Consider the following 20,873-nt stretch of genomic DNA (forward strand, 5'->3'; position numbering starts at 1 on the left):
GTGGCTTTACTTGGATGGAGTTTAGAGGGAATGAAAAGATGTAGTGACACAAGTGTGGACTGTCAACTGCCTGTGACTGACAAAAACAACACTGGATGGGGCCAGATTGAAGAGCTGCAGAGTTGAGTTCTGATCAATAGAATCTGGATTTTCCCTAAAAGCAAAAAACATTCACAGTTTGTTTGCTTGTTTAAGCAGGGAATAGTTATGAAAATGTCTACGCTTTAGCACAACAGGATGTATTAAAAGAAGGAGCTACTGGAGGCAAGAAGATCACTTAGAAATTTCTGTCAAGAGAATAGTCTAGATGAGGAGAAAGAATGCTTTTGTCTTTTTGATGCTTTGACTACATCCTACAGAGGTGAGTGTGTGTGTGTGTAAATAAGGATGATAGCACATATGCAGCATTGGTTCTAATTTGCAGAACTATTCTAGCTGTCGTATAGTACAATTAACTTCGAACTTGGAAGACAGTACTGCCACCTTTTAGCTATGTACTCATGGGAAAATACATGATTTTAAAGGTTAAATAATTGAATATCAACTTTCTCATCTTACCTCATCTTTAAAATACAAGATTTTTGTAAAATTTAAATGAAATTAATAATTAAACAGCGCTGCATATGTAAAAGCTCTAGTTATAGTGCTTAGCGCATATAGGCAATAACTGTTGTCAAATAAAAGAATGAAAGATTGGACAGTGACATCCATATTTTTTTCCCATTTGATAAAAACCTTCCCAGAGCTTTTTGTTGCCAGGTGATGGCAGCTTATCCTCTTAGACACATTCAGAGAAAAATTACTATGTTAATACTTATATAGCTATTTAGAAAAAATATGTAACTCGGAACGCCAGAGAATCAGTTGCAGGATTTGGCAATGCTTCCTGCTGTAGAAGCAGTTGAGGGAGGGGAGTTCATTCTTTCCTAAGTCCAGAATTTTGAGTTGCTCTTTGTTCCACTTTTTTTCCAGACACATTTCATTGCCATTGATTAGAGGACAAGAGGAAGGAGAATGGCCCATTCGCCTAATCATGACAAATAGCTGCTTTGGTCCTTACCTGGAGGCTGTGGTCACCTGGGCCTGCCTTTTGTGCATGCCCATGGGCAGCAAGCAGGAATTCAGTGTGGTAGCTGGAACCTGGCTCGACTCCAATTTGGCGTGTGTCTAACATTGTTTGAAGAACACTTTGTGCCCGCTGAGGCACACTCCTCTCCCAGGGACCAGAGCTAAGACAACAAAAGCTCCTGGTGCCAAGGCTACTGGTCTTATCTGTAAATCACTTTTCTTTTTTCTTGTCTCCTCAAGGGTGATTTGACCTTAGCTCAGAGCTTGAGCAGGCCCGGCTCATCAATTTTACACTGACAAGTGAAAAGACCAAGTGGATTTAGCTTCCCTGATTCCTGAAACCGTGTCAGGTCTTATATTTGAGTATCTTATTGACCTATTGGTGATCAGTACTGCCAAGAATATGTGTGTGTACACTTGCGCACTTGTTGTGCATGAACATGTAACTATATATAAATGATCATTAATCAAAATTCTAAATGTATATGAAAGTTAATTTTACTTGTTCTTTTTTAGAAATCATAAAATCCAAAAGTGACAGCGTTCAGAGGTCACTCTAAAAAGGCAGGCTTTTTCCTCCTAGAATTCTTCTTTGGATGCCTACCTGACCTCAAGCTCAGTGTTATTCTAGTACCAGTGAGTGATTCCAGATAGGCCTAAAACTTTGATGTTTTCCTATGAAGCTATTTAACAACCTGAAGAGGAAGGTTTCTATTGTGAATGAGTCTAGACTGCTCCCAGGTCACTGACCAGGAATACTCACCCCACAGGGTGGACACACAGGCAGCTGAGTTGGTTGCTTTTAAAATCTGTTCAAATAAACAGACTTAAAGAGACCAATTATATCTGCACCTATTAAATATTAAACATTACAGACTCCAAAATAAATAAGTGAAGCAGAGGAATTTTGTGGTGTGTTTCAAGCCTCCTCTGATTTATGAAGACACTCTCATCCTCTTTGACTTGCTGTCTGACACAGGGCCCAAGGTTGCTATTTAAACAACAGCAGAAATCCTCTGTGCTTTGAGGGGCCTGGGGCGTGCAGCCAGTGTTAATAACTAACTATGCAGACTGAGTGTCACTCATGCAGACCTTTCGAAGTAACTGCCCCAGTGTTGTCTAGGACGGGAAGGTCCAGGACTCCCTGTGTTTGGTCCTGCTCGGGCTCATGCTTCACAGTGACTCATTGACTTATGTGTCTAGCAATGGATGTGCCTTGCTCGTTTCCCTTGAGTAAAATCCAGACATCCCTGTTGGACGTCTTTTGGTATTGGATAAAATTTAAGATCTTCAAGAAGGAGGCTTTTCTTCCACAATTTGCAGCTCTGGGTTTCAGCATGCTAAAACCTGAAAGCACATATAAGTTGCCAGCTTATCTCTTGTCCTACTGCTTGTCTCCCACCACGTTTGGGTTCCGAAACAGATATGGTCATGGGCATTGAGAAATAAAAAAGAAGCAGTTCAGAGACAGGTGAGATCATACTCCGGGTACTACTCTCTGACTGTGTTTCCTCAAGTGGGAGCCAGCTCACTGAGTGTTTGTCCACATACTCATCATCAGAGTTAGGCCTTGAGTGAGGAGGCTGCTTATCAGCCCTACAGTCTTTGTCACACCTGCTCCCTGAGAAGTCTAGTTTCCCTCTGGATCTTTAGTAGCCTTCAAAATTCAATAAAGTTCCAACTTTGCCCCCAAAGAGTTCAAGAGTAAGGTTAGAATCAGCAGCCACTGCTGTGTTCACTGTCTGGAGTCAGAGGCTATAAGAGCTGCTCCAGCTCAGGACCAAACTTAGGAGTCCCACAGACTCTCTGGTACAGTGTGGAAAAAGTAAGACGATACTCTTCACCCATGTTAAATGGGTCAGATCTCCACTCCTTCACTGAGGAGGATGGCTAATTTTGACTCCTGGCACCATGGTTCTGGCTTTACTGCCTAACAATTAATAGAGTTCCATTGCCTACCTGGGCCCAGAGCCCTGGCTACTCCCTCCCCTCGTGCTTGGTCATCGACTGGGTTATCTCCTCCTTGACCTCCATGATGCCAGGCACCTATGTGGGCGGCTGGCATTTGTCTGTCTCTGGACCCTGTTTTCTGTATTACTGGCCTTTCTTTATTACACGCAGCTGGGCTTATCCTTCTCGGCTGCCTCTCCCTTGAGGGCATCCAAGTACCCATCCTCTCTGCTTTACCACTGATGGAACATCTGATCCATGTTTATGATTTATGTTTTTTATCCAGGGAGTACCAATTTGGCCATCAGATGTGATCTTTTTATGATGTTGACATTTGTAGGGGACCTGGAAATGGCCACCCCAAGATATGTCTCTTTGGCATCAGGATTATTTGAGGCTGATTGCTTTTGATAAACTGGGACAGGGAAGGAGGCTCTGAGGAATGGAACTTGCCCTTTGTTAGGACACGTTTACATTTGTAAGGTAAATCTCTATCTGTAAAGGTGCCTCCCTCTCTGTACCAGGAAGAAGAAAGGAGTTGACCTTCTTTCTAGAAACTCTTAATCAATGCCAAAGGCAAGGACTTAAATCTGCATTTTATCGTGTTTGTTTGGTAACCTCCTGTAACTGACTTCCCTCCCCCACCCAACATGGGCATTTCTTTAAGGATTAAGCATCTTTCCTTAGGCTAGGAATTGATTGTTGCCCTCACCTGTGACCGCCCAGCTCCAGACAATAGACTTACCTCCTGCTATGCCCACCAAGATAGCAGACCCACTATCTGCTGTGTCCATCAAGCACTGTGCCGACAGGACAATCTTGTGACTATTGTGGGAGGGACATTTCAATCATATGTGAAATAACCTGTTTGGGGGTATATAACCACTCTGTGCAACCCACTTCTTCAGTGCCCTTTCTTCCTTCCAGAAGAGAGGCCCCAGGCCATGGTTCCTCATAAAGCTTTGTTTAATTTTCTCTTGCTATTCTGTCTCATGTGAATTTAATTGGTTCGCCGGCCAGACGAACCCACATTTGGGAAGAGGAAAAGTCTTCCTCCCTACACATTCAATAATCAAAATCATTCTTTGGAGTATAGATCAAGAAGACATACAAGCCAGAACAACACCTGGTACTGTCAAAGCAAAACAAAACAAACAAAATACTTGTTGGGGGTTCAATATATCTGGGTCCCTGTCCAGTATCATTGTGACATCAGGAGGAAATCTTTGTTGTTTCTCCTCTGGTTATCAGTTTTCTCATCTGTGAAAGGAAACAATTGGACTCACTGTTCTCTAGAACACACTCCCCCCAAATGCAACTCCCCCAAAACCATTATTTTCAAAAAGGCAAAAAGTGCATTAACAGGTAATCTTAAATGAGAAGATAAGCATCAAAGCAAAGTGTGCAACTGTGCCTTAGTGGATGGGATGAGGAGCTACCACCAGTCCTGTGGGTCCTATCTATATGGACATCAGGTGAGGGCAGAGAAGGAAGCTGTACTGACAGTGTGTGTAGACCCTCACACAGAGTTTTTGAACACCCCATGGTGAAACCACCTCTTTCCAGGTAGGATAGGCTCCTTCTCTGTGTCCTGCCCAGCCTTTATTGACTGTGGCCATCAGGGGAATGAGAATATTATCCTTGGAGGGATGGACCACAAAGAGATTTATGAATAGTCTTTATACTCCATTTTTCTCAACCCAACAAGACATCCCAGTTGTAAACTCTGCTTGAAATGGTATCAGAGCTCAGAGTTAATCGTGTTCTGAGAGGTATAATCCAATTTCACTAGGTAACCAAGACTATTACTGTCACTTTTATGTGTTTTGCCTTTCACCGATATTTTTACATACATTATCTTACTTTATTCCCAGAAGAGCACCCCAAACAGGTGGGCAAGATTATTATCTAACTGATGAGGAACCCAAGACAAAACTGAAGGCACTTACTCAAGTTTACAGAGCCGAAATCCAGATTTTCTGATTCCAGATGAGTGATTTTTCTTCACAGTCTCAAATATGGAGATATTTTATGTTTTCCCTGATGTCACAGTGCTATCACCACCCAGTACTTATTGACCATATATTATAAATCCATACATTGTAGACCATTATGTGCTTCTAATAGCACACACGAAAGAAAAGATATCATCTTGGCTTCCCTCTCTATAATCTAAGTCACTCAGGTTCATCTCTAATAAAGAGATGGCTTGTCACCGTGGTTTTTGCTAGAGTTTCCTGATACGATTATGTCAGCAAAAATCTACCCTCGGTGTGCGTTACACGAGTCTTTCCAGAAGAAACGAGACTCAATCTTTAGGTGTGAGTCTGGTTCCAAGTTATCGCCGGCAGATGGCGCTGTGCATTAGCGAACATCCTGCTTGGGAAGCTATCTCGGGGTATAGCAGGAGGAGGTGAATGAGAAATACTATCTGAGGGAGAAATGTTGAACAGTTGATGCAGGAAGAAGACACATCTGTGTGGCTTAGAAAAAGGGGTACAAAAATGTGAGTTAACTTCGTAATAAGACATTTGAAACAACTCTTATTTAGCTTTTATGTATTAGAACAGTGCTGATGAGTGAAATCAAATAGAAATTCTATTCACTCCAGTGGAGAGATGTTCACTAATACAGGGGACTGTTTGCATCTTGTTGACATCAACCTAGCTCTACAAATGTTGAATAATTGTCCAGTTATTCCCAATATGAGAACTTCTTTCCTTTCTGCCCCTCATTTTTCCCTATTCCTAGACTCTGTTTCTCATGCTTAGAAAGCTCTCTTCTAATACCTATATTTCTATCTATTATATACGGGCCAGCTCTACCTCATATTTTCCTTGAAATCACCTTTGACGGGAATGGGAGCTCAAAGGACTCTATTTGTTTTATCTCAACATTCCTTACATTTGGCTTTTGCTCAATAAATGCTTATTTAAGGTTGAATAATTGATTAGTGAATCACACCATGGCCTAGTGATAGAGTTTTCTGAATGCATATTCAATCATCCTTTTCAAAATACATTCACTGAGTACCTATTAGGTTCTTGGTCACAGAGCTTATAATCTAGGAGAGAAAATTAAACAATTAAAACATAGTGTGGTAGGTGTATGACAGTGGGAAGATAGGGTGCTTTGAAAGGACGGGGGGGTTCCTTACTTCAAGTTGATATAAATGGTTAAGAGGCACTTCCCAAAAGAAATGAAGTCTAATGTTGTACCTGAATGATGAGTAAGGGATTGCTATCTGTTAAGAATATTTCAGAAAAAGAGGACAACATTTGAAAAAGACCAGAGGTTGGAAAATATATCACTAGATATGTGAGTAACGTAAAGAAGTTAATTTTACCTGGAAAAAACAGTGTGATAGGGAGTGTCAAAAGATAAAGTGGGCAATGTAGGTGCAATACTGGAAACAGAGACCAGTTAGGGAGCTGTTGCAAAATTCCAAGTGTGAAATGCTGTGGCTGAGCCTAGGATAGTAGCAGACCTGGATTAAGGGGTGGACCAGCAAGATCAGTTTTTGGGGGGATGCCAAGCTAAAAGGGTAAATAAAATATCACCAGGTGATAAAACATTGCTGCAAATGTAAGAAAATGGAGAAATTGATAATTATCAAGGCTCCTCCCCGGGAAAATACAGTATATTTTTGGAAGGAATACTTTGAAAAGCAGCTTAGGGTAATAAAAGAGATCCTTAAGCAGCATACTTAGGTGATCACAGATGAAAAGCAACATACCATTTTAGGGTGGTAAATCTTGCTGTTTGCCAAGGCTTTGTTTTGCTGACAGTTATACAAGTTTGGAGTTACAGATGATAGTTCAAGAAAATAAAAGAAAGGAAGAGCACTAGCCCCAGTGGTTATATTTCTCTACTCTCCCCTTCTCAAAATAATTATGGAATAGATATATAAAGAATGCCTGTCTAAAAGCACACCAAATAATTAGCGTCCATTGAGGGGTCCCTCACTCCTCCATTGAGACTTATTAGTGATAGAAGGATTAAAGGGAAGTAGATGACATCAAAATATGTTTATGGGGTAGAAATGATTTTTCTCTGTAATTATTAGGATGTAAGGATAAGGGAGAGAAAGAATCAATTATGATGATGTCCGGGATTTAGACCTGGGAAACTGCATGATGCTGTTCTCTGTGATAAGGGAGAGAAAAGACAGGTTTGGGGTGGAATTGGGAGAGAGTAGGTGAAGAATTAAGTTTTGCGTTTTTGATATTTGAAGTATGTGTAACACTCAAGTGGAGAAATCAAGTAAATAAGTAAGTCTAAAGGTTAAGAAAGGGGTTTGGATTAAAGATATGTGTTTGGCAATTAAAAACCTGGAAATATATTATATGACAAGGGAGAATGAGTAGAATGGCATACAATAGAAGATATGTGGATAAGGGTCTAGAGAAATACAATTAACATTGACTTAGGAGATATATCAAATTTTAAACCTAAGAAACATATGTATTGTGTTAACATATAGGTGTGTGTAGACATATAATTTTTTAATGGTTAGATGCTAGATGGCAAGGCATAACTTAGTAAACTACCATATGAGAAATTTGGGGGATCATATTCTCTCTGCAGTGAAATAAAACTGCTTGAGGTGAACTCAGGACTCTTTTCCCAATAGGACTTATGCTAAAACACTACAAGACTGCAAGATCTCAAAATTGGAAGACTTTGAGAATTTTAGACCTTAAAACTTCTAAAACTTGAGACCAAGAGAGCTCAAGACTACAAATCTATGAGACTAGGAAACTGAGACTGGAGACTGAAACTGAGAATCCATGAGACCACAGGGCTTTGAGATTACAAGTCCTGAAGACTGCAAGATTTTGAAATTACAAGACTGAAAGATTGCAAGATCCTTTTTGCTTTCCAGTAGCCTCTGCTTACTTATCAAATTTTCTATGTAGAAGAATAACTTAGCAGAGAGGGTTAGCTTTGCTTTGGGGGCTCTTCCAGAATAAATTCCGGCATCCCAGAGGACAGATGAATCAAAAGTTTGCCTGATCCCTCTTCATCTGAGAAGAATGTCCTTCTCTGACGGGTTAGCTTCTCTGCTCAGTCGGCTGCCTCCAACCTGACTCCAGGTATGAAAGCATCTTCTGTCTCTTGTGATCGCCCTTCTTGAGTGTGCTTTTATATTTTAAAACTATTTGGGCCCATTGCTTTTCAATGAATTTAAAGAGAAGCTTTTTGTTGCTCTGGTTTATCAGGAGATTTCATACTGTTTCAGGGAGAGTGAAGGGCTTTCCCATCTTGCACTTGTACAGTACTGCAGTTCTGCAGTTCATGCTCATCAATGTATCATAGCCTGAAGACCCAGCAGTGTTACAGTTTCAGCATCTCAAGGTATAGAAGACCCAAGGTCTTTCATTTTTGAGATCTTACCATCTTGCAGTATTTATCTGCAGTCCTGAGCAAGCTTTCAAAGCAATGAAAGACAAAGTTGAAATGAGTCTAACTAAAGTTGCAACCAATGAAACTTCTAATAACATCAAAATGTTGGCCTTTTTGTGGCCCAAGTGGTTGAGGGCTAGGGTGAAAAAAAAAGGAGAACTCCTCAATTTCTGGAGATCTAATTCCAAACCTTGCTAGTGGGATTAAAGTCACAATACTTCAATACACACTTCAACTTCTGCTTGAAGCAATAAAGTGATCAGTCCCTTATTCTAACCACCTAGGAGAGGAAAGTGCATTACCTCTTGGAGAGGAATATATATATATATATATATTCCACTTCAGCCTTTTCTTATATGCACAATATCAGCATACAAATTATAAAACATGTGAGTAAGCAGGAGAATAGGACGCACAACAAAAGAATATTTAGTAAATTGAAAGAGATCTATAGAAAATCCATATATTGGAATTATTAGAAAAGGACTTTGAAATAAACATGATAAATATATTAAAGAATCTACAGAGAAAGGCAGATTGAATGAGTGAAGAAATAGGACATTTTAGGAGAGACTTAAAAGTAGTAAAAAAGAAACAAATGGAACACCTAGAAATAATGATTACAGTATCTGAAATTTAAAAAATATGTATATATTGAATATGATTAAGGGTAGATCGGATAGAATAGAAGAAAGTATAAGTCAACTTGAAGATGAATCAATGAAAAACATCCAACCTGGAGTACACAGAGAAAGAAAATATGGAAGGAAATGGACAAAGTCTCAAGGACCTCTGATAGATTAAATTAGTCAACCATATGCATAAACGGAACGCCACAGGAGAAGACAGAGAACTTGAAACAGAGCAATATTTGAAAAAACAATGGATAACAGTTTTCAAATGTAATCAAATTAAAGAGAAATCTTCATATCCAGAAAGCTCCAAAAACTCCGAGGATTGAGTACAATATAACAGAAAAAACTATAGCTAAGCATTTCAGAGGCAAACTGCTAAAAAACAAACATAAAAATAAAAATTTAAAAGCAGCTAAAGAAAAAAGACATTCATATAGTGGAACATAAAAATGACAAATCCTCATCGGAAATAGTAGAAGTCAGAAGACAATAAAAATGTCTTTAAAATGAATAAAGAAAAAACAAGCTGTCAACCTAGAACTCTATGAACAGTGAAAGTATTTTTCAAAACTGAAAGGCATCATAAAGACGTATCTTACCAAAGACATTTGGTAAATACTAAATATATTTTTATTCTCTGTCTACACACACAACTGCACACATTTCTTGACATACTGATGTTTATGCAAAAATAACTCACTTAAGGGTCCACAACATATATAGAATTAAAATATTTGGCAGCAAAAGCAAAAAAATGTCAGGGATCAGTGCAATTACATAGCTGTAGGGTTCTTAAATCATTTATGAACTAGTATAACATTATTTGAGAGTGAAGAGTGATAAGTGAAATATTAACATGAGACAGCAAAAAAAGTCATGATTGACTCAAAAGAAGGTTGGGCAAGAGAAACAGAGTTACGTGGAAGACAGATGGGATAAGTTTTTTAAAATTCAAGATAGTAGACTTAAAAAAGGATAATTTCTTTTAATATAAATGGCCTAAACATTCCATGGGAGAGGTAGAGATTGTCAGACTGAATAGAAAAGCAGTAACAATGATATGTTATTTATAAAAATAACCTTTCAAACATAAAGACAGAGGCATGTTAAAAGGAAAAGTGTGGGGGCTGGCCTGGTAGAGTAGTGGTTAAGTTTGCATGCTCCACTTTGGTGGCCCAGGGTTTGCAGGTTGGGATCCTGCTGCACGCCTACACACCACTCATCAAGCCATGCTTTGGTGGCATTCCACATTAAAAACAGAGGAAGACTGGCACAGATGTTAGCTCAGGGACAATCTTCCTCGCCAAAAAAAAAAAAAAAAACAGTGTGGAAAGCAATCTACTATGCATACTTTAAGATTTTAATAAGGTGGCACATCTGTATTAATATCAAACAAAATAAATTTTAAGATAAGAACTATCACTAAGGTTAAAGGACATTTCATAGTGATGAAAAGATCAATTTGTCAAGACAGAACTCACAGAACTTAAGAGAAAAGTCAATATATCCATAATCATAATTAAAGATTTCAACACCTGTTATTAGTAATTGATAGAGTAAGTAGACAATATACTAAGCAACATTGTTAATCCACTTAATCCTACTGAAATTTATACAACTCTTTACTAAGCAATAGTAAAATATGCATGTATTTTGTAATTTCGCTAGTTTTTTAAAATCAATGTTTGTACGGTATGGTGGACAGAATAATAGCCCCTCAAAGATATACACATTCTAATCTCTTGGACCTGTAAATATGTTACATAGCAAAGGGAAATTAAAGTTATAGATGGAATTAAGGTTGCTAATCAGCTGACCTTAAAGTAGGGAGATTATCCTGGATTATCTAGGAGGGCCCAATGTAATAACAAGGGTCCTTAAAAAAGGTAGCATAAAAGTTGGTGTTACAAGAGGGGATGTGACGATGAAAGCAAAATCAGAATGATGCAAGGTGAAGGCTCAACCTGCTGTTTCTCGCTTTGAAGGTGGAAAGGAGTTGCTATGGTCTGAATGTTTGTGTCCCCTTCAAATTCATATGTTAAGATCCTAATGCTCAATGGGCCTTTGGGAGGTGCTTAGGTCATGAAGGTGGAGCTCTCACGAATGGGATCAGTGCTCTTTTCAGAGACCCCACAGAGCTCCCTAGCCCTTTCCACTGTATGAAGATACAACAAGAAGTCTGCGACCAGGAAGATGGCCCTCACTTCACCGTGCTGGCACTCTGCTATCAGACTTCCAGCTTCCAGAACTGTGAGAAATAAATTTCTGTTGTTTATAAGCTACCTATTCTGTGGTATAGGAGAATGTTATAGCAGCCTGGACAGACTAGGACGGGAATCATGAGCCAACAAAGTAGGCAGCCTCTAGAAGCAGGAAAAGGCAAGGAAATGGATATGTTCTTACAACTTCCAAGGAACTCAGTCCTGCTGACACATTGATTTTAGCCCAGTAAACCCTGTGTAAACTTCTAAGCTACAGAATTGTCAGATCATATATTAGTATAGTTTTAGGTTACTAAGCCGTGGTAATTAAACTGATACATATGGTATTGTCTTTTTACCATTCTTTTCCTGTTAACCTAACTGTATCTTTATATTTAAAGTAGATTTATTGTAGACAGTCTATAGTTGGGTCTTAGTTTTTTCCCAATCTGAAAATCTGTCTTTTAATTAGTGTGCTTAAACCATTTATATTTAATGTAATTATCAATACAGTTGGATTAAATCTAACATCTTGCCAGCTGTTGTCTATTAATTCTGTCTGTTCTTTCTTTCCCTTTCCTCTTTTTCTGTTTCTTTTGCATTAACTGTGCATTTTTGTATGATTCTATTTTCTCTTCCTCTTTTCTTATTATTTATACCTCTTTAAAATTTTGTTTTTAGTGGTTGCCTGAAGGTTTACAGTATACACCTTGATTTACTCAGTTTACCTCCAGATAACATCACACTGCTTCACATGGAGTGTAAGTAACTTACAACAGTATACTTCCAATTCCATACTCCCACATTTATGTGATTGTCATCATAAGTCTATGTTTGCATATGCTATGACCATTCAATAATGTATTGTGCCAATGGTTATTATTTCTTTAGGCAATCAGTTATTTTTTAGAGCAATTGAAAATAAGGATAGCATATGTATGCACCTTCTTTTGTTCCATTTCCAGTACTCTTCATTTCTTTGTGGCTGTCTAATTTTCTTTTTATATATTTCTTCTGCCAGAAGAACTTTCTTTAGCATTTTATGATATGCCACGTCTTCTGGCAACAGATTCTCTCAGTTTAGGTTTCAATGAATAAATCTTTATTTTTCCATTTTTAAAAGATGTTTTCTCAAGGTATAGAATCCTGGGTTGACAAGTTATCTTTCAGCACTGTTATTGTCTTCCAATTTACATAGCTCCTGATGAGAATTCTGCTTCAATTCTATGTTTCTTAATAGGCAATTTTGTTCTTTGACTGTCTTTAAGATTTTATTTTTCTCTTTGGCTTTCAGAATTTTGAATATGGCATGTATAAGTGTGTATGTGTGTGGGAGAGGTTTCTTCTTTCTTTCTTTTTTTTCTTTTTTAATATGTTTTTTGCTTGGTGTTCTCTGCTATATTGTTTGGTATCTACCAATAATTTTGAAAAAATTTTTATCCACTATCTTTTCAAATATTTCCCTACTAGTCTAGGATCTCATACACATATGTTAGACTATTTGTTATTTTCCCATAATTCTTGGATACTCTATTCTGTTCTTTATTTTTTTAAACAATCTCTCATTGTTTTTCAGTTTGGGTCATTTCTATTGACTTATCTTCAAGTTCACTGATTCTTTCCTTGACTGTGTCAAGTCTGTTGCTGAATTCATTGAAGAAATTTGTAGCATTTCCATTTTATTATTTCTTTTGTTTTCATCTATCTGCTGAAATTACACATAGTGTAACCTTTTCTACTACAGTCTTTAGTAGTTTAGTCATAGTATTTTAATTTCCTTATCTGATAGTTTCAATATCTGTGTCATAGTTGAGTCTTGTTTTGTTTATTTCTCTGTCTGTCTTGTAGCAGCATGTTGTTCTTTCTTTTTGTAGGTCTCATTTTTTAAGGCTGGACATCCTTTTCAGGAGAGTAGAGACTAAAATAAATTGTTTTTTATGCCTGAAAATGGGCATGGTTTTCCATCTTCTAGACTTTAATGTGAGTGATTGAGTCAACCTAGAAAAGAGTCAGTCTGTTTTTAGGTTTTGTCATTGCTATGGCTACCCTTTGTATGATACAGACCTCATATTCCTCTAGTATTACCTTGAATGTAGGGTGGAGACTGATTTTCCCAAGGGTTTTTCTCAATGTCTACTCTCCTCCAAGTTTTGTCTGTCTTTTGTACTGTACTTCAGATAAAGTCTCCCTTCATGCTCTTTCCTCTCTTCTAGGAGTAGACAGCTGTTACTTGTTCCCCAACTCCTGTTAGCCTGGCAAGGGGGAGGTTTAGAAATATTCTCTGTTCTGAATTTGCTTCAGTCTTAGACAGGCACTGTGTCCCTGGGTCTCAATAGTAGTACCTTCTCAGTGGTCCTGCCCCATCCCAAGTTGTAAGTCTGGGCTTAGTAAGTAACCTTCAGGCAGAGAGGGTTTTTTACTGTGCACTTATTCCAGTTACAACAAAGTTTAATTAATGTCTTAAAGACAGCATAATATGGTGTCCTTCCACTAGTTTTTTAAGTTTTTATTCCACAGGAGAGATAGATGAGAAGCCTCTGGGTGGGCTTTGTGATTTTCCTGCAACAGCTGCTGTCCTCTCCCCCCATATCTGTACCATATGGGATACTTTTTCACATCTCTTGCCCAGCTCCCCATCTTTTTTTGGTGAGTACCCCGTTAGGTCTGTGGAGAAGAACCTGTGAATGTGTGTGAATTTCCTTCAAAGGGTTCTATAGTCTCTTGCTAGGCCACCCTTAACTTTAGCAAATTCATGTTATTAATTTTAACTGAATTTTTCTCCCTAGGGCCTGGCAGTGTCTTTCCCAGGAAATCTTGGAGCTGCTTATCTTTTCTTAGATTTTTGTTTAGTTGGTTGCCCTAAAACATTAGCTGTCTGAAGGCTTCAAGAAAAGTTATGAATTTGAAACTTGTCTGGAAACTGTTTACCATTTTTATAAGGGTAGGGGTGATACTCTTCACAGCATTCTACATCCTCAAAATAAGCTGTAAATGTCTACATATTTATTTAAAGTGCATAGGTAGCATTCATCAAGGTAGCTATAGGCTGAGTTGTAAGACAAGTCTCATTAAACTTGAAAAGATTGAAATCATAAAAATATGTTCTTGGATCAAAACAGAATTAAATGATAAATTAATAATAACCATATATCTAGAAAAGCCCCCAAAACTTGGAAATTTAGCAAGAAACTCTAAATAACACATTATCAAAGATGAAACTACTAAGAAATAAGACAATATTTTAAATTAAACTATAAAATTTATTGGATGCACCTAATGTTGTCAAAGAAAATTGATAGAATTAAATTCTTATTTACAAAAGAAAAAAAATGCATTAATGTATTAAACCAGTAACCTAAGGTTCCAACTTGAGTTTATAAAAACAAGGGTCAATACAATCTAAGTAGAAGAAAGGAAATATTACAAAAAAAGAGCAGAAAACAGACAAGTAATAGAGAAAAAAGTGAATTAAAAAACTGACTTTTTTGAAAATATTCATAAATCTCTAGGTAGGCTGTTTGAGGAAAATTAGAGCAAAATGCAAACTACTAATAAAGAGAATAAAGATAAATAATAACTACAGATTATACAGACATTAAAATAAAAATAAAAATATATTATGAACATCTATATGCCAATAAATCTGACATCTTGGAAGAAAGGAATGAATTATCTAAAAGCAACCCAAACAGACTGTATTAATTTTCTATTGCATAAAAAATTGCCACAAATTTAAGGTCTTTAAACAGCATTTATTTATTGTCTAGGTGGTCAGTAGCTCATCAGTCCATTCATAGCCCAGCTAAGTTCTCTGCTCAGTGTCTCACAAAGCTAAAACCAAAGTATAGGTTAGACTGTGTTCTCCTCTGATGCTTGGGATCTTCTTTCAAGTTCACTGGTTGTTGGCAGAACTCACTTCTGGTGAGACTGAAGCCCTTGGGTCCTAGAGGTCACCCAGGGTTTCCTTCCACAGGGCACTCTCTACAACATATCAGTTTACTTTTTCAAAACCAACAGGAGAATCTCTCCTTTCAGGAAGGGCCCAATCCCTCTTTTAAGTGTTCTCCTGATTAGGTCAGTTTCATCCACAATAATCTCCCTTTCAGTTACTCAAAGTCAACTCCTTATTATGTTAAGTGCAGAAGTGAAATCCCATCACATTCACAAGTCCAGCCTGGCACTCAGAGTGGGGACTATACAAGGCATGTATGCTGGGAGAAGAAATCTGGAAGGCTATTCTGCCCAAAATACTGACCAAGAAAAATACCAAATCTGAACATTTCTATATTTATTAAATGAATTAAATTTATAAGTTTAAAAAAATCCCATAAAGGAAATTCCAATCTGAGGTGGTTTCACTGGTAATTATACCAAACATTAGAGGAAGAAATAAAACCAGTCTTACACAAACTCTTTCAGGAAAAAAGAAAGAAAGAACATGTCCAGACTTGTTTTATGAAGACAGAATAATCTTGATACCAAATTCTAGTAAAACCATTACAAAAAAGAAATTCAAGACCAACGTTTCTCATGAACATAGACACAAAAATCCTCAACAATTATTAGCATATCTAATGCAAGAATATGTGAAAAAGACAATATATTATGTCCAAGTAAGCTTTATCGCAGAAGTACAAAAACTTGATTTATCATAAAAAATCAACCAATATAACTCATCTCATTAAGAGAATCAAAGAGAAAAATAATATAATCATCCCAATAGAGGCTGAAAAGGTTTTTGACAAGACTCAACACCCCTCCTTGATAGAAACTTTCAACAAACAAGAAATAGAAAGGAATTTTCTCAATCTAATAAAGAGCTTCTACGACAAAATACAGCTAACGTGGTACATGCATCATGCTTAAAATGGTGCAATGTGGAATTCTTTCCCATTACATTCAGAAAAAAGACAAAGAATGTCTATTCTTACCACCTCTGTTTAACATTTTATTGGAATTTCCAGTCAATGTAATAAGTCAACAAAAAGACATAAAAAGCATAAATAAAAGGCATAAATGAGTAAAGTGAATCTGCCATTGTTAGTATGGCATAATTGTTGACAGAAAAAAAACAAGGAACATAATTAAAAAACTACCAGAATTAATAAGTAAATTTAACAAGGTATCAAATTACAAGGTCAGTAAAAATCTATTATCCATACAAAATTAAAACATAAGAATAATCAATTATTTCTTCAACATGATAAGTATACTTATCTTAAAGAAGTAGCCAGTTAGTGTATATCCTTAATGGATAAAACACTAGATGCATTTTTATTAAATTGAGAATGAAAACAAGAATGCCATCTATTGCTTTTGTATTTTAAAATTATTCTGCAATATCTGAGTAATACAATAAGTAACAAATATAAGACATATTAATATTGAAAGTGAAGAGACAGAAATATTATTAAGTGCAAACGATAAGGGTATAGCTCTAGGAAACAATAACCAGATAGAAGATAAAGCAAATAATATTCTTGTTCATATTATTAGCAAAACATTAAAACTAGGAATAACATCTTAAAAAGTCTGAAGAAAATAAAACACATTACAGAACGATATCTAGAAAAGACATTACATTCTGACCTAGATAAAAATGCTAAATGTTGTAAAGATATTAATATTTCCAAATTAATTAAATCGTAATGAAATTTAAATTAAAATATCCATAAAATTTTTAACTTCAAAAAGATGCTTTAAAGATAAACATGGAAATAAGTAATAATATTTAGAAAAGAAATTATAATGAAAGCAGATTTGCTTTAGTAGATATATTTTATGACTAAAATGATAAATAATACAAATAATTTTTGTATTGGTAAAAGATGCTGAATCTAATAGAATAAAGTGGGTAATCCTAAATAGGCAATAATGCAAATACAAATGCAATATATGAATAAAAAGCAGCACAAACTACTGAGTAAATGCTAAATTATTCACTACGGACTTTGGCAAAATCAACTTAAGGTAATTCTTAATTTTTGTATATTTCATTCTCATACAAAAACTTATTCAAATATACTATTAATTATTTTATAATAATACACCAAATTACCTTCTATATACACTAGATGGTCCCTCATACCTCACCTAATAAATTTTAGAGCTACTGTATGATGGTGTTATTTTGAGAATATTGAGCTTGGTTATCTGGAAAAGAGAGAGAAAAATCACTTTTTAAACTTTTGAGTAAGGTCTTCTGGTCCCCCAAATTTACAAGTAATTTTATATTTTTATACTTCATGCGTTCTAAAACTTATACAGAACCCTGTATCTGTTCCTTTACATAACTTTATAAGAATATTTCAACATTATATTTTTTCATTCATTCTGTATATACATATTAGCAGCATGTACATAGTAAAGAACAAAATCATTTAACATTTTAAAAATTTTGTCTTCAGAAGCAATGTTGTCCAAGAGACAGTTCAGAAATGCAATAATGCTTTTCCATGTTTTTACCATGGTGTTTAACAGACAGTTTTAAGAAAAGTAAACTGAACCTTTAATTAATGGCATTCGATTGGTCCGCCTCTGGATCCTGCTGGCCCCATCAGAGGAGAGGGACTTTAGCATGTTAATACAGATGTGTTCAATGGTTTGTCTTTACCCATTTTCTCTTTTAAATGATCTTCTTCAGAGCCGACTTTGAAGATTTCTAAGACAGCTAGCAGGAGCCCAAGTTTCAGTCTACGAGTCCTGGCAGAGAGGGAAATACAGTAACCATATAAAGTTACACAAGCAAACTTAAGTGTAACCGGGCTAGATTTGCATATGTAGCTGCTACGTGGATTCTCCTAAATTCTGGAAACACTAAACAAAGAAGGAAAATGAGGTAGGGATGGCTATCATGTGATGGTGAATTAAACGTGAAATAAAGCAACATAAGAGTTTTATAATTGTTAATTATGGCCCCCTGAAAGGGGAAGAATTTCTGTCCATCTCTCTTGGAGCCTCTTTCCATGTTGGTTCATCATGGTTTTGTGATAAGCTGTCTAGTCTTAAATTTCTCTGTGTGTGGAATGCAGAGAACACTCACCTGGGATTTAGGAGACCCGGATTCTCTCATCCCCACTGCCTCTCTGTGTAACTGTGTCCTTCCCTTCTCTGCTCTTCCCCACTCACACATTCAGGAATTTAAGTAAATGATATCTAAAAGCAGTACAGTCTCCAGATTCTGTAAGGAAAGGGAAAGACTAAAGGGCAGACAGTTTGTACTGAGTAGGAGGATGGTTCGAAGCTGTGCTTCTGTGGCATGACACATAAAAGTTAGAAAAAAAATCAATTGCCCATATCAAAGCATGGGATGTGTACATTCCTTGACTCCAGTATTCTCCTTAAAGCTCCTGCTTTCTGAGGTCTACCACAGCTCTGTCATTCCGTATTTCTAAGATTCTTTCCCACTTTTCACTCACCCTGCCCACCAAGCCGTATTTGTGTGTTACCAACAAAGTCTGAATGGCAGCCTATGGAGAGAAGCAGCTATGCCCAATACTGAAGAACACAGACTCTGCCGTCAGATTTTCTGAGTTCAAATGCTGCATCCACCCTTTTCTAGCTGTGAACTTTTGGGCAATTTGCTTAGTCTCTTTGTGCCCCACTTCCTCATCCGTAAAAGGGGGATGTAAGTAGTACTTGCGTCATTGTGTGTTTGTGACATTACATTCATTAATACATGTAAAGCTTTTGGACCAGTGACTCCTCTGTAGTGAAGCAATTAATAAAGGACTGCTACTATTATTGTTTATTTTAGCTCAGTTTGGAATTGCTAAGAATAGATATTTTATGAAATTCTGTCTGTAGTCTCCCTTTTCCTTCCTTCCTTCCTTCCTTCCAACCCTCCATCCTTCACTTTCTCTCTCTCTCTCTTTCTTTCTTTTCCTTCACCTCTGTCTGCCCCTCCTTATCCAGGTAGACATTTTAGGAGGCGTGCACTTACTTCCCAAGTACCTTGGGCCAGTCTGGCTTGATCAAGCAGGCCGGGGGCCAGGGAGCTTGCTAAGCCTCTCTGGTGTCCAGGCTATGCTCATTGTAAGCTTCATCGAGCTGCGGAAAGTGCCAGACACGGATTTCATTAATCCTACCATCAGAGGTCTGAATTCATTGCAACTAATACAATACCTGTTTCTCTAACTATGCCAACATTTTCTTGACACCGTGTATGACCTCCTGTTATTTCTCAACAAAAGCTGGCAAGCACAACCTGGCAATGAAGTAAAACTGCCCAGCGGGCCACAAACTGCTGAATGCATCCATGCTACAATGAACAGCACGTTCCAGAGAGATCCACAGCAGCGCAGAAGAAAAAAATATGAAAGAAACAAAAAAGCAAAGAACGCAGAATCACTTAGAGGAGAGAGTAATCCTCTAGGCCACCAGACTTCCATATTTATCTTCCCTACATTGAAAAGCATGGTCTTCTCTCCCCTAGGATCCCTGACTATTCTGATTCTACTACCATGCTTTAAGATGCCATTCCCGACAGTCCCCATCAGACGTTATCCTCACAAGAAGAATCACATGTGTCCTCATGATGGGACAAGTCTCCAAAATCTTTGAAGTTTCTGCCAGCAAAACCAAAGAGAAAGCACCATGCCGCGTGTATGAGAAGGTTTAGTTATAGCTCAGATCTGGGATGAAATCAACCTGCGATGATTTCTGCATGGTATGAGAAAATATAAAGGACAAGTGGAGTTTGTTTAGTTTCAAAGGCTTTCATTTTTCCCTCATGATTTTTGTAAAAAAAGTGATATAGTAAGCTAATTTTCCTGTTCTGTATCTAACTCTGATGAGCACAGGGGGAAGTTTTTATTTTGTTGGCTAAAATGCCAGATCTTCCTTAAAGCCCCTCCTAGGAAAATGATGTAAGTAAAGTTAATGAAAAGGGAGACCATTGAGACAAATACTTTGAATGATCCATACAGTCATTTAACACAATTGTTGAACAATAGTATATCCCAGTTACTGTCATAGGACCTGAGCCAATAAAAGATGAATAACATTGAGCACTTGCCTCCCCTCAAGGACCCACACTCTAATGGGGGTGATAGACACAAAATAAATTAATCGTTACAAACTGTAGGAATTTCCACAAAGAAAACGTTCAGGGTTCCATGGGAGATAAAATCAGGAGTATCTAGTTTAACTTACAAGGCAAAAGAAAAGGTTCCTGGGAGGGGAAGTCTGCATCTGGTTGCAATCTGTAGAAAAATATAGGAAAGTCTAAAAACTGAAAATGCCATGTGGAGTTATTTATAGATTTGTCAGTGATAACATCCAATTATTTTCAAATAAAGCTAACTGAAAAGAGGGAGTAGTTTATTGGTGTTTAAGATTTAATCTTCTCAAGGATCAGAGGCGCTTCTCGCTGTTTATTGAACTACCAAAGAATAACAGCTACGTATTCTCCTCATACCTGCAGAGGCCAAGGTTTTATTCTCTAATCTAATCCCTCCCATACTCTTCACTGCATTTAGCACAGAATTCTACACAGAGTGGGTACTAGCAAATATCTGAATGATTGTGAGAACTGGTTAGAAAGGCTTTCACAGAGCTAGGAAATTAAACTAAAAAGTTAGAACAGGCGTATATTGGCTCAGATGAAAAAGGA

At 37.1% G+C, this 20,873-nt stretch overlaps 1 long non-coding RNA gene across 1 annotated transcript; it reads left to right on the plus strand.

The window, feature by feature from the left end:
* The first annotated feature begins 195 nt into the window (after window positions 1–195).
* On the plus strand, window positions 196–1,541 carry LOC138918928 (uncharacterized). The gene is made up of 2 exons (XR_011428694.1): window positions 196–361; window positions 973–1,541. It is a non-coding gene; the product is annotated as an uncharacterized lncRNA (long non-coding RNA).
* Window positions 1,542–20,873: the final 19,332 nt, after the last annotated feature.

The sequence above is a fragment of the Equus caballus genome, chromosome 19 (genome assembly GCF_041296265.1).
Source record: "Equus caballus isolate H_3958 breed thoroughbred chromosome 19, TB-T2T, whole genome shotgun sequence".
Lineage (NCBI taxonomy): Eukaryota > Metazoa > Chordata > Mammalia > Perissodactyla > Equidae > Equus > Equus caballus.